Consider the following 13,779-nt stretch of genomic DNA (forward strand, 5'->3'; position numbering starts at 1 on the left):
TAGCATTCATAAAAATCTCGGCCAACCACAAATCACAGAGCACCCTGTTATAAGCCTCCTTCTATGTCGGCACCGAACTATTAATGACTCTCTTTGGGCCTAGCCATTCAAACAGCTTCAAATCTACCTATCTGGGTTATTCTCTAACCCTATATATATTCATCTTTAAAAAAGACAGTAATAGCTTTAGAGACTTTATTAAATGCTTTGCTAAATCATAGGCAAATTTTATCATTCCCCATCTACCAATATAGTAACCTTGTTAAAAAAAAAAAAAAGGAAATATGGTTAAACTGGCATGATGAGTTCTTGACAAAACAATGCTAGTTATTTGTAAATTACCAATTTTTTCTAAGCATTCACTAACCATAATACAATCTAGAATTTTGCTAGGAAGTGAAGTCAAGATCACTGGCCTAGAATTTACATATTCTTCTCTCTAGCATATACACATACAATACACACACATATATATCATGTAAGTATATATATGGCTATATAGACTATATGTCTATATGTAGTCAATTATTATCTTTATATATACATACATAATATTTATGGATTCCCTAGCTAATATACAAATATTGTATTTAACAGAAAAATTATAGAAATATGAATCATATTTATATGGTAATTTAATTTATAAAGCAGATCATATGCATGATATAATTTGATTCTTATAACAAGCCCATGAATCTGGCACTACAGATATCATCACCCCCATTTCATAGTAGTAACCTTAGTTACTTAGTTACCAGGGATGTTAAGTCCAAGACCAGGTAGTTCTTTAGTACCACAGCCAGGATCAGAACCTAGCCTAGGCCTTCTGATTTTCAAGTCAGGGCCATTTTTACTTTATCCCACTAGCCCCAGCAGTAGTTAGGAGTGCTTATTCTCCTGCAGTGTCTCTTCTGTTTTCCCCCAATACTCTGAAGCTTTTTGCATACATGTGAAAAATGAAAACCACTGCTATTCTTTTATTTTCATGGACTCACAGTAGCTTACATTTGGCAGTGACCTAAGGTGTAATCTAATTCAAATAACTCTCTGATGCATATTCAGCACAGTTTCCCCATGGGAACAAAAGGAAAAAATAAACTAACAATTAAAATCATGGCATGAACACGGGAGTGCTCAAAAAGGTAGCACAAGAAAGTGAGTGACTTGAAAACATCTTGTATATTCTCTAATTAATATACTAACCAAGAAATTTTGAATGTATTTGTCTGCACACTGCACACTATTCAGATAATCTCTCATTAGAGTTGCATGGCACAGTTAAAAAAAACTTCCCTATAAGCAGAAATCATCATTTCCTTGGAGAAATCAGGCTAGTACTTGGTTAAGTAGGAAACCGCTGACTGATAGTATGTTTTAACTAGAGTAACAATCAATGACAAAGAATTATCCATTGAATACCATGATGGTATAAACCATCATGGTATAAAGCACTATGTTAGGCAGTGTTGGGAAACACAAATGTTTATAAGATAAGGTTCCCTGTCCTCAGACTATATAAAATAGTGTGGGGAGATGTGACATGAAAACATGTCCTTTTACGAAAAGAAAGCAAAGCATACAAAGTGGTAAATAAATTCCAGGCGACTGAGACAGTACCATTTGGGGAGGTGGGAAAGAGGGGAAGGGGGAAATTCCATGCAGAGAGAATGGCCTGAGCAAAAGGCACAGATGTTTAATAGTTAAAAGAGTGCTAAGGGAATAGTGAGGAGGCCATTTTGTTTAGACCAATGGAAAAGAGGGATAAGGGCTATATTGTGAAGGGCTTTGAATGTTAGGGTAAAGAGTTTGGATTTTATCTTCTAGTTAATAGGGAGATGATTAAGGTTTTTTGAGCAAGAGAGTGTCATAATGAATTTTTTTTTGAGGAAGATTAATCTGTTCTCCAATTACTTTTTAGCCAATTACCAAAGCCTTTAAAAAAAAAAAGCACACACAACTAAACTCCACTCATTACAGAAATGTTAGACCTGGAAGATATAAACCTTTAGAAATTCAGGCCCTAAAAGTAAAAACAAAAAACTAGGCATCTGACCATTAATACAGAGAGTAGGAACTCAAAGAAGTAGAGAGTCATGAAATCCTCTACCAAAAAACTTATCTGAAGTCATTTGATTGATGAAGGTGCCTTGGGCCACTCAGGCACCCAAAGGTGGAATTTATGGATGAATGGAAAGTGGGATATGCATATTTTCTTCCACCTGAATACACACCAAAAGGGAAATGAAGCATTTGTCTATAGCCAGGGAGAAGGTGTAATAAGCTAACTGAATTTAGGGCATTGAAGAAGACTGACAGCTTTGGTTCCACTCTTTTTGGCCATCATAGGGTTTCCATCTATCATGTGTAGAGCCCTCTAGCAGTTGGTTACTTGTGCCCTGAACACTAGATCTGCTCCTGCCTTGGGGCCAAATTAATAAAAATGAAGGAGATGATAATCCTACTGAACTCTGACCTGATCAGACCAAATCTGGAACAATTTGTTCAGTTCTGAGAAGGCTATTAATAAGTTTTAGAGTATCGAGAGGAAGGAAGTAGGGAAATTAGATATTTCGTTCTTTCTCTAGATAGTTGTTTTGTTGTTCAAAATAAAACCAAAATGATTTTGGGGAGTACATAGGTGGTGCAGTAGATAGAGTGACTGGCCTGGAGCTAGGAAGACCTGAGTTCAAATCCAGCTTCAGACACTTACTAGCTGTGTGATTCTTCAGTAAGCAACTTAACCCAATTTGCCTCAGTTTTTTCATTCGTACAATGATCTGGAGAAGGAAATGACAAACCTCTCCAGTATCTTTGCCAGAAAGAAAACCCCAAATGGGTATAAGAAGGGTCAGCCACAACTGAAACAACAGAACACAACAGCTAGATATTTGTTACAATGACAGGTTGTCTTTCTGTAGGTTTAGGAAGGCAGCTCACAAACCACCTTGGGGTGCTTATTCTGAAGTGTCCCAAGCATCATATGATTCACACAGAGAGTGTTAAAAGAAGTCCACTGGTGTTATAATAGAATGGCAAGAGATAGCTAAGGGATGTGAAATTATGCTATGGCAGGATTGGTTGAAAGACCTGGAGAAGGTTGGATGGATGTAGCATGATGACTATCTTCAAATCTTTGAGGCACTATCATTGTTAAGGCTTTCTTCTTTACAGTTAGCTTTGCTGATGTAAAACAAAACAAAAAAACAAAACTCTAGGTCCTCTTGAGCCCACTGGACCAACTCACTCACTCACGTCATCTCTCATCACTCCTATCCAGGCTACACATGACTGCCAAAGTAATTTTCCTTAAGTGCTCATCTGATTATGTTACTTCCCTACGTAATAAACTCCAATGGCTCTCTATTGCCTCTTGGATAAAATATAAATAATTCTGTTTAGTTTTTAAAGCCCTGGGAAGACAAGAGAAGTTTGCCATTTAACTGTCAATTCTGACCTGGCTTTGTCATTAGGTTGCCCGATACTGGTATTGGGGTGTCTGTGTGTGTGTGTGTGTGTGTGTGTGTGTGTGTGTGTACAGCAGAAAGACTCCAAACACAGCCCAATCTTTCCGCTCATATTGTCCTCACATACCTGTTATGCTATAGAGCTAGTCTTTCCTTTTGACTTAACCCAACTCATCCCCTCACTTCTCTGTCTCCCATATTCCCTTCTTTCTCATTCACAGGTTTTCTGCTTCTCCATACTCATGCAGAAATTCCTGACACTTCCTTACCCTCCCTGAAGGGACTGTCTTATTTATGCTGCCATTTTCTTTCTCATTCACTCTACAATTCTCTGTACCAATGCAGACTTGAACACTGACTGTATTATGGGTCTTTCTTCACCACACTCAAGGGAGACAATCAATCAATTAATATTTATTAGTTACCTACTATGTTCTAGTCACTGTGCTATGTATTGAAGACACAAATATAAAGAAAGAAACAACACCAGTCTGCAAGGAAGAGCGGAGAAAACAAGTATACATATAGCACACATTTAAAGTACATAAACGGGGCAGGTAGATGGCTCAGTGGATAGAGCACTGGCCCTGGATTCAGGAGGAACTGAGTTCAAATCCAGCCTCAGAAACATAACATCTACTAGCTGTGTGACCCTGGGGAAGTCACTTAACCCCATTGCCTAACCAAATAAATAAATAAATAAACAAATAAATAAATAAATAAAGTACATAAACATAAATATTAGAAAGTAAATAAATACAAAGTAGTTACTATAAGGTAGTCTGGGAGGGAGGTCATAAGCAATGAGGGGCAAGGAAAGGCTTCACACAGAAGATGCTGATTGAGATGCATCTTAAAGGAAGAGAAGGATTATATGAGGTAGATGTAAGAATGCATTCCAGGCATGTTGGGTGGCTGGTGTCAAAGAATGGAAATGGGAAATGATGTGTGATCTATGCTCAAAGAAAATCACTTTGGTAGTAGTATGTAGGATGGCCTGGAGTGGTGAGACACTTGAAGCAGGGAGACCAATATTAGGGGGCTATAGCAACAATCTGGGTGGGAGGTGATAAGATACTGAACTAAGGTGGTAGTGGTAGTGAACAGTGAGAAGGGGTGTGAGAGAGATTGTGAAGGTACAAATATTTGGCAACTGATTGAATATGGGAGGTAAAGGAGAGTGAGGAGTCTAGAATAATATTGAGGGAGACTGAAGGTGATGGTGTTACCTTTGATAGAAATAGGGAAGTTTGGGAGAGTGGGGGAATTGGGGAAAACATGAGTTTGGTTTTACACTCATTGTTTTGGATGTCTCTAAGGCATCCAATTTAAAGTGTTTTTAGGCAATTGATGGCATGGGTGGGCACTTAATAAATGTTATTGAATGAATGTTATTGAATGAATGAATCTCAGGGGAGAGACTAGGGAGGCAGGTAGGTGGGGGTGAGGAACAGAGGGGGTAGAGAGAGAAAGAGAGAGAGAGAGAGAGAGAGAGAGAGAGAGAGAGAGAGAGAGAGAGAATGAGAACGAGAACCTAGGACAGAACCTTGGGGAATACTCATATTCAGGGGACATGACATGCATGATGATGAACTAACAAAGGAATTCTAAGTATTAGTGGTTAGACAGGTAGAGGGAAAATTAGGAGAGAAGTGCCATGAAAACTCAGTGAGGAGAGAGCATCTAGGATGAGAGGGTGGTCAACAGTGTCAAATATAGCAGATATGCTAATAAGGATGAGGATTGGGATAACACCATCATATCTGCCAATTGAAAGGTCATTAGTAACTTTGGAGAGAGGAGTTTCATTTGAGTGATAAGGTCAGAAGCCAGATTGCATAGGGTTGAGAAGAGGAGAGGACATGGAGGTAGCAAGTGTAGACCGATTTTTTCAAGATGTTTGGCTGAGAAAGGGCCATGGCATGAGGGCATGGAGGAGTCTAATAAAGGTTTCTAAGAATGGGGAAGACTTGGGCTTCTTTGAAGGCAGTAAGAAAAGAACCAGTTGTTAGGGAGACGTTGAAGATTCAAGGTGGGGGGAATGACTGAGGATGTAATATACTGGAGAAGATGAAAGACCAAATGCAAACATGAAAGGATTAACCATGGCAAGAAGGTCTACTTTTTTGTTAGGAACTTGGGGGAAGGAGGAGAGGATGGGAGATGATGTTGATGTGTTTTGAGATAAAGATAATGGGAGAAGAGAGAGCTCACATTGAGTAGCCTCAGTTTTCTCAGTAGAGTAGGAGGACTTGACTCAGTCAAGGCAGTAGTGAAAGACATGTGAGGCTTAAGGAAGGAAGAGGAATTTTGGAAAAGCTTCTTCTGAAGTGAGATAAGGAATCAATTAGGGAACAATGAAATAATAACTGCCTTGCTGCAGTGAAGACCCAGTTGAGGTTGGATAATACAAATTTGTAAGCACATTATTGCCAAATCCTGTGAGGTAACACAGGTATTATCTATTATCTTCAGGCAGGTTGGTGGTACAGTGGATAGTGTTGAGCCTGGAGCCAGGGAGACCTAAGTTCAGATAAGGAAATGGGCATAGAAAGGTTAAATAATTTACCTATGGTTACACAACAACTGAAGGTGGGATCTGAACTTACGTCTTCATGATTCCAAGGACAATACTATCTAAAAACTTTACACTATCCCTAATAGATTGCTCCTTTAGCCACAGAATGATCATTTAATTTAGCAAGGATTTATTTAGTACCCACTTTGTACAAACGACTATGTTAGATGCTGTGAGATACAAAGACAAGGTTTTAAAACAGCCCCTCACGTTCTATTGGGGAATGCTAGTATAACTATAGGCATTTCTCTCAGCCTAAGATAACAACCTTGTCCAGAACAAGGTAAATATATTTTGCCCTAGTCAGCCACATATGGAATGTTGTGGTTTTTTCCCCCCCGGGTGCTTAGAAAGGGCACATATAAACTGGAATCATGTAGAGGAGTTTGACCAGGATACTGAAAGTACTTAAAACCATGCCATAGAAAGATCCGTTACTAGAATTGGGGGTATTTAGTCTGAAAAATTGAAGACTGGGGTGGGGGTGGAGATACTATATCTGTCTTCAAGTATCATTTGGTAGAGGAATGAGAATTTCTTTGCTTGGCCTGTGAGGGCAGAGCTAAGAACACTGAATGGAAACTATAGAGTCAATTTAGGTTTGATATAAAGAGAAATTTCCTGACAATTAGAGCTCTCTAAAAGTAAAATGAGATGACTTGGTTGTGGTATATGAATGTAATGGAATACTATTGTGCTATAAGAAATGATGAGCAGGTGGACTTCAGAAAAACCTGGAAACACATGAACTGATGCTGAGCGAAGTGAGCAGAACTAGGAGAACATTGTACATAGTAATAGCAACATTGTGAGATGATCAATTGTGATAGACTTAGCTATTCTCAGCAATACAATGATCTTAGACAATTCCAAAAGACTCATGATGGAAAAATGCTATCCACACCCAGAGAAAGAACTATGGAATCTGAATGCAGATTGAAGCAGACTATTTTCACTTTTTTTGGTTTTCCTTTCTCGTGGTTTTCCCCTTTTGTTCTGATTCTTCTTTCACAACATGACTGATATGGAAATATGTTTAATATCATTGTGCATGTATAACCTATATCAGATTGCATGCTGTATTGGGGAGGGGGAGGAAAGGGAGTGAAGGAGAAAAAATTTGGAACTCAAAATCCTATAAAGGTGAATATTGACAACTACCTTTACATGTAATTGGAAAAAAATAAAATACTATTAACTGGAAAAAAAAAGCATTTATATTAAAAAAAAAAAGGAATGAGCTGCCTTGGGAGAAAATGGGTTTCTCCTCATTGAAGGTCTTTAAGTAGAGGCCTGATGTCCACTTGCTGGGGATTTTGTAGGGTAGTGGTCCTTAACCCTTTTTGTATCACGGGAGTCTGGTGAAGACTATGGAATCTTGTGTAGAATAATCGTTTTTAAATGCTTAAAATAAAATCAATGGAATTACAAAGAAAACCAATTATATTGATATTCAGTTGTCAACATTTATGTTTTAAAAGTTCACCGATCCCAGGTTAGCTCTGGGGCTCTCTGTGCAACTGCTGGTCAAGGCAAGTGGGTAAGTCATTTCCCGGGGAACACCCAAAAGGAGTTAAAGGAAGGACAGGAAACAGCTGTGACACAACTGATAAATGCCAAGATGTCTCACCCTGGGGTCAGGCTGGGACAAGGACTTTGAGCTCGCCTTCTTGGCATACTACTGCTCCTGGGGCCGCTCTGCTTTAGGACTGCGCTTGTGCCTGATGCACCCACCGATGGATGTTTATGTTTTCCCTCTGGTTTTGTTTCCCTCTTGCAGATTCTGTGTCTACTTTGGGGGCCCAGGTCGCGTGCATTTACCAGAGATGTAAGAAGTGCTAGTTACCCCTGTGGCCCCACAACAAGTTCTGCTTGGCTCCAGAGGACAGAATTGGGAGGACTCCGTGTAAATTGTAAAGAGAACTAAGGCTTGATTTAAGGAGCTTGTCCCTTAAATCTACTTGTCCCAAAGTAGAATAGTAGATTCCCTGGTTTTCAATGGAGGTTTTCGAACAGGGGCTGGATGACTACTCCTTTAATGTCACAGATCTGAGGTGCATCTTCTGAGATCCTTTCCAGCTCTGACATTTTTTCATTGTACAAAAAGTGAAGGGAGAATGAAATGACTGGCCACCCTTATAACTTGAGGATCCTTGACTGGCCAAGAGGTTTATGGCTTCAAGTAAGAGGAAGCATAGGGAACACAGATCTAAAGCTGGAATACCGTCTAATCCAGGTCCCTCATTTTACAGATTGAGGGGATCAGAGCAAATGTTTAGTCCTCCATGTTGTTGCTCATGTAAACTAAAGTCCTTACTCTACAGATGAGGGTACTGAGGTCCAGGGACATTAAGTGACTTTCCTATGGTCACACAGACTGTAAGCATCAGGTGTGGGATTTGAACCCAGGTCCTCTGATTCCACGACCAGAAATCTTTCTATTGTACCAGGCTCTCTTAGTCTCTCCTACAGTCTTCAAACTAAGCAGTTGGCCCATGGCCACTTGCGGCTCAAGGCAGCTGGCTGGGACTGAAGGCCAATTCCAAGTTCTTCAAGAACTGTTAATAGTTGAATTGAAGCCAGAAAAGGAAAAGGGGAAAGGGAAGGCAAGAGGAGATCTCAGAGCAGAGCTGAGTTCAGGCCCTAAGTATTGTGTGGAAACCAACTGAGCCACACGCTGTCAGCCTCTTTCTAAAACAGCTAGAGCGAGTCCTATAGAAACTTCCCATCCGAGAATAAACCCTGAAAATCCTCTGCCTTGTAATTCCTACACTGCAGCCACTCTTTCAAAAAAGCTCTCTACTGTTTGCATCTCAAAATCCTTCTCCCTTCATTGGCCCTCTCAAATGTCTTCAGAGTCAGCTGGGTGGCTCAGTAGATAGAGCACTGGGCTTGGAGTCAGGAAGAACCAAGTCCAAATTTGGCCTCAGACACTAGCTGTGTGTGACCATGGGAAAAAATCAAACTTAACCTCCCTGCCGCAGTTTCTTCAACTGTAAAATCAGGATAATAATAGCATTCTACTTCATAGGATTGTTATGAGCATCAAATGAGGTAACATTTGTAGAAGTATTTAGCACAGTGTCAGACACATAGTAGGCACTTAATAAATACCCCTCTCCTTCCCTTTCTTTTTCTCTTCCCTTTCCAACTATACATTGTAATTCTGAATCTGGCCACTAACACCACAGACAGAATCTTGTGGGGCGTCTGAATGTGTGACTGCTTATTTCACTGCCTCTTGATCTCTCATTGTTATCTAAGTCCCCACATTTTTCTTTGGTTTATACCAATGATTTCATCATTGTAGGGTGGGGGTTTTTAACTTGGGGTCTGTGGAAAAATTTCAGGGAATCCATGAGCTTGGATGGAAGAAAAAAATGCTGTTTTGTTTTTACTAATCTGTAAATAAAATTTAGCAATTCTTTTATTTAAAATTATTCCAAGAAAGAATGGATTGTATGTCCGTATGTTTTATATTATGTGTCCATGACACAAAAACAAGTAAGAACCTCTGGGGTAGGGAATTGCTTTGTGGAAAGTCCCTTTGCTCATGCAGATAACAACAACAAAAACAAGTTTCTTAGAGCATGAAGAGCTTACAAGGTGCAAAGGCTGCAAAAGACCAAATGAAAAACAGTTACCTGCTTTCAAGGAATTTATACTCTACTGAGATTATACAAAAAGGTAAAATGATGATAGATAAGGAGATGAGTAGTAGATCTGAGCAGTTTCAGAGCTGTAACAACCAGGGGGATTTGGAAAGGTTTCCAGGGAAGTTAGGGATTCTAAGTGGTCTGGGTACAAAGACAGCATAGCTGTCTCTAGCCCCAGGGAATATATGGTCTACTATTAGTGTAGGATAGTGTGGAGCAGAGAGAAACTAGAGGTAGGAGGGTCCTCTATAGCTTTGGGCTGGGGCTGCTTGGGGAGAGTGGAGTGGGAAATGGGGGAAGGCAGTGGGTTTCCAGTCATTGGAGGTCTTTAAGCAAAGACTATTTGTTAGTATTTTGTAATAGGGCTGCTAGGTGGTGCAGTGGCTAGAGTGCCAGGCCTGGAGTCAGGAAGACTCAATTTCTCGAGTTCAAATCTGGCCTCATATACTTTACTAGTTGTGTGACCCTGGGCAAGTCACTTGACCCTGTTTACCTCAGTTTCCTTATCTGTAAAGTGAGCTGGAGAAGGAAATGGCAAACTACTCCAGTATCTTTGCAAAGAGTCAGATATGATTTTTTAAAAATTTTATTTTATTTTATTTTATTTTATTTATTTATTTTTTGGCTAGGCAATGGGGTTAATTGACTTGCCCAGAGTCACACAGCTAGTAAGCGTTATGTGTCTGAGGCCATATTTGAACTAAGGTACTTCTGAATCCAGGGCCGGTGCTCTTTCCACAGCACCACCTAGCTGCCCCCCAGATATGACTTTTTTTAAAGACTGAAGCAGGGATTCTTTTTCTTTTTTAGGTCAAGGCTTTTCAGAGATGGATCAGTCTGACATCCTTTTCAGTTCTGAAATTCTGGAGATATCATAAGTAAAACATAGGTAAGTACCAACGTTTTGTTTTCTTGAGGAATACTAAGCTGACCAGAGAGCAGAATGAATGCATCTCTGTCTTGAACAGGAAAAGTTAAAACTTAAGAGAGATGAAGAACAGATTCCCCCCTACTTTCCTTTTTCTTGCCTTGGAGATGCAAAGGACACTAGTATAAATGCCAAGTATCTCCACGGCATTTCTTAGCCAAGAGTGAGTGCTGAAGGCTCCGCTTGGCTTTTATGATCTTGACATTTAACATTGTTTTTGTTTCTTCTTTTTATAAAAAAAAAATCATTTTCTCCATTCTCCATTCCCTTCTCCCTTCCCCCCATAGTTGTGGAAGAAATAGGACACTGGCTATTTCCAAAGTCAACACTCATTAAGCTTTAGTATGCTTATGGTATAAGTTTCTTTATACATATGCAAGGAGACAATTTAATTCAACCCCACAAACATTCAGCAACTGCCTACCCAGGTGCAGGGTATATGCACAAATCCCTAAACTCATCTTTACCTATATATGTAGCTATATGTAGTATATGACCTACACTCTTTGACTCCAAAATTTGCTGGCATCCAAATGCACCAAGGCAAAGATCTTATATAGAGTTTCTTCCAAATCGAATGATTTTATAAACCTCTGATCATTGCAGGGTCTAAGGTCAACTCCACCCAACCAGTGAACTCTTGAAAGCCCAAAGATCTGGGAAGAGCCAACTGCAACTAGCCACCTCTCCACCCCTACGGATTATCACAAATATAAATGTAATTAATTCAGAACACATGTTGTATGCCATAGTATATTTGTTTGCTCTAGCTATTTGAATATTCTTGGGAGGCTGGGCTCCAAATCCATGTGAATTTCTTTGTTTCATTATTGCTTTGGGTTGGAATCTGCCTCCAAATGCTTACAGAATAGAATGATAGTTGAATTTAAGAAAACCTAGGATGTTTTTCCTTACCTTTTTCCATCCTAGTGATAAGGATGATATGTATCTGATGGCAGTGACCATTGGCAGCTGGGAAAATATAGTGTCCTGCCAAAATCATGGAGTTTTACATGAATACACTAAAGTTGTATGTTTTCATAAGCATAGGGGCCTCTATGACCTATGACCTATGTCTATCACAACCTGTCTGAGGCACAGAAAGGCTAAGTGATTTACTTGGGATCACAAAATAAATATTAGTAGGGTCTCTTTATCTGTTATATATGAATGCCTTCTTCTTATTTTTATTAATACATTAATTTTCCTCAAACCAATTAGGATCAGTTTGATTTTTTTGAGGACTTAAACCTTTGAGATTTCTAAGTTCTCCCTAGATACTTTAGGAGGAAAAACAGAATTTCGCATCCTATGTGATAGTAATTCAATAATAATAGCTTGCATTGATATAGCACCTACTATGTGCTAGGCACTGTGCTAAATGCTTTACAAATATTGTCACATTTGTGTTATACATTGTGCTATGTGCTACACATTAAAAGTTCAGGAAACTTTTTATTTTCTCACTGAAAGATACCATAGGTGATAGAAGCCCTGTTCTTCTCTTCCTTTGCCTCTGCTATGATCAAAGTGAATTTACTACTGATAGGCAGGGTCAAACAGATTAGGTTGGTGGGATTTAGGGCATGCCACTGAACACTCCCTCAGAAATATCATCCTCATCTTCCTGCCACAGAGCCTGAAATTCTACCGTTGAGATTTATTTCTTTTGGGATGAATTATACAAGGTAAAACAAATAACCTTGAGGAGTCAGTGTATTAAGACATTATAGGACAAAGAAATTAAAAGAAAATCGGCTGCATTTTGCATTAATTTTGGACCAAAGTTATGGTTCTAGTCGTAGGTAGTGCTGAGATAGGTAAGATGAGGATGCCAGTTGGTATAGGTGGTTGTATGTGAAAAAAACAAAACAACTATAACTACAGAGTGGTAAATGAGACTTTGAACCAGGACACTGATTTTGGATAACTTCAAGAGTCCTTCAGCAACCTTGAGATAAAGAGTTTAGCCCTTGGTTAGCAATAATATTTAGTGGATTGGGATAAATCTACCTTAGCCAGCTTCATACCTTCTCTTCTTCTTCCTCAAAGACGGTACCCTTCATGTTGCTTGGCTGGGGGCATGGTTTATGGGATTACTTGCTACAAAAATTCCTAGTTATACCTTTGGGTTTATACCAGGAACAATTGTATGTTATGTGAATAGCAAATAGTCTTCCATCTTCAATTTACTCTTCTGTTTCAACTGCATGGATTCTGGGCCCAGGTCTTAGCAGAATTGAAGGGATTTTGCTTGGGCAAGTGAAAAGACAGACCCCCTCTTTTTCTACCCCTACCTGGATTTGTTTTAAGTTTCTAAGCCCAAGCTCTGAAATCTGAATTCTGTTCTCACTTTCTAGAGCCTGTAATATTATATATTTAGTTCTATTAAAGCATGTGGAAAGGATTATTCTTCTAACAGTATGAGATGTGCTCATTTCCAGAACTTTACCACTGAGAAGCATTTCCTATTTGGGTTACTTCAGCAGGTAGCCAGCCTCCAAATGAAACCACTAGGGTCTAAAGTTCCATTCCTGCCTCATTACCATTGCATGAACCTAAGGTCTTGAGAAGAATGGCTGTCTCTATAGAAAGTGATTATAAGATAAATATCTTGGAAGTCACATCTATTAGAGATGGAAAATAAAAATATTACATTTTCAAGTTGGCTCCCTTGCAAGAGGAAGCAGCACTAACAGCTTCCCAACTGGTTTGATAACTACATCAGAGACGTAAAAAAAAAAATCAAAGAGGTTGTTAGATAGAATGAGCCTGTAAAGTGCCATCTTAAAAAAAAGAATCCTTTCTCCAGAGAAAAGCTAAAGTTTGTACATGCAGCAAATAAGCCATGGTGGACAGAATACTGGACTCAGAGTCAGGAAAAGCTGAGTTTGAAACTTGTCTCTAATACTTACTAGCTATGGGATTATGATCTAGACACTAAACCTCCCCAAACCTGATTCCTCATTTATCAAATGGGGACAATATGACCTGTAGTACATACCTCACAGATTTGTTATAAGGATCCAGCAAGCAAGGAAATTAAAGTGCTTTGTGAATCTCAAAGCATTATTTAAATGTAAGCTATTATTATTATTGAGAAAATTGTTTTTTTCAGGAACCTTAGCTTAAAGCTATATAGGACAATGTCGC

General features: G+C 39.2%; 1 protein-coding gene and 1 long non-coding RNA gene across 3 annotated transcripts in view; one reads left to right on the forward strand and one right to left on the reverse strand.

Moving 5' to 3' along the window:
* SLC24A3 (solute carrier family 24 member 3) overlaps nucleotides 1-13,779 on the reverse strand; it is a 750,777-nt gene that overhangs the window by 9,795 nt on the left and 727,203 nt on the right. The gene's annotated exons all lie outside the window — the stretch shown is intronic.
* LOC114026700 lies at nucleotides 9,640-11,350 on the forward strand. The gene is made up of 3 exons (XR_003567145.1): nucleotides 9,640-9,729; nucleotides 10,509-10,587; nucleotides 11,233-11,350. It is a non-coding gene; the product is annotated as an uncharacterized LOC114026700 (long non-coding RNA).

The sequence above is a fragment of the Vombatus ursinus genome, unplaced genomic scaffold (assembly GCF_900497805.2).
Source record: "Vombatus ursinus unplaced genomic scaffold, bare-nosed wombat genome assembly UNPS02014841.1, whole genome shotgun sequence".
Lineage (NCBI taxonomy): Eukaryota > Metazoa > Chordata > Mammalia > Diprotodontia > Vombatidae > Vombatus > Vombatus ursinus.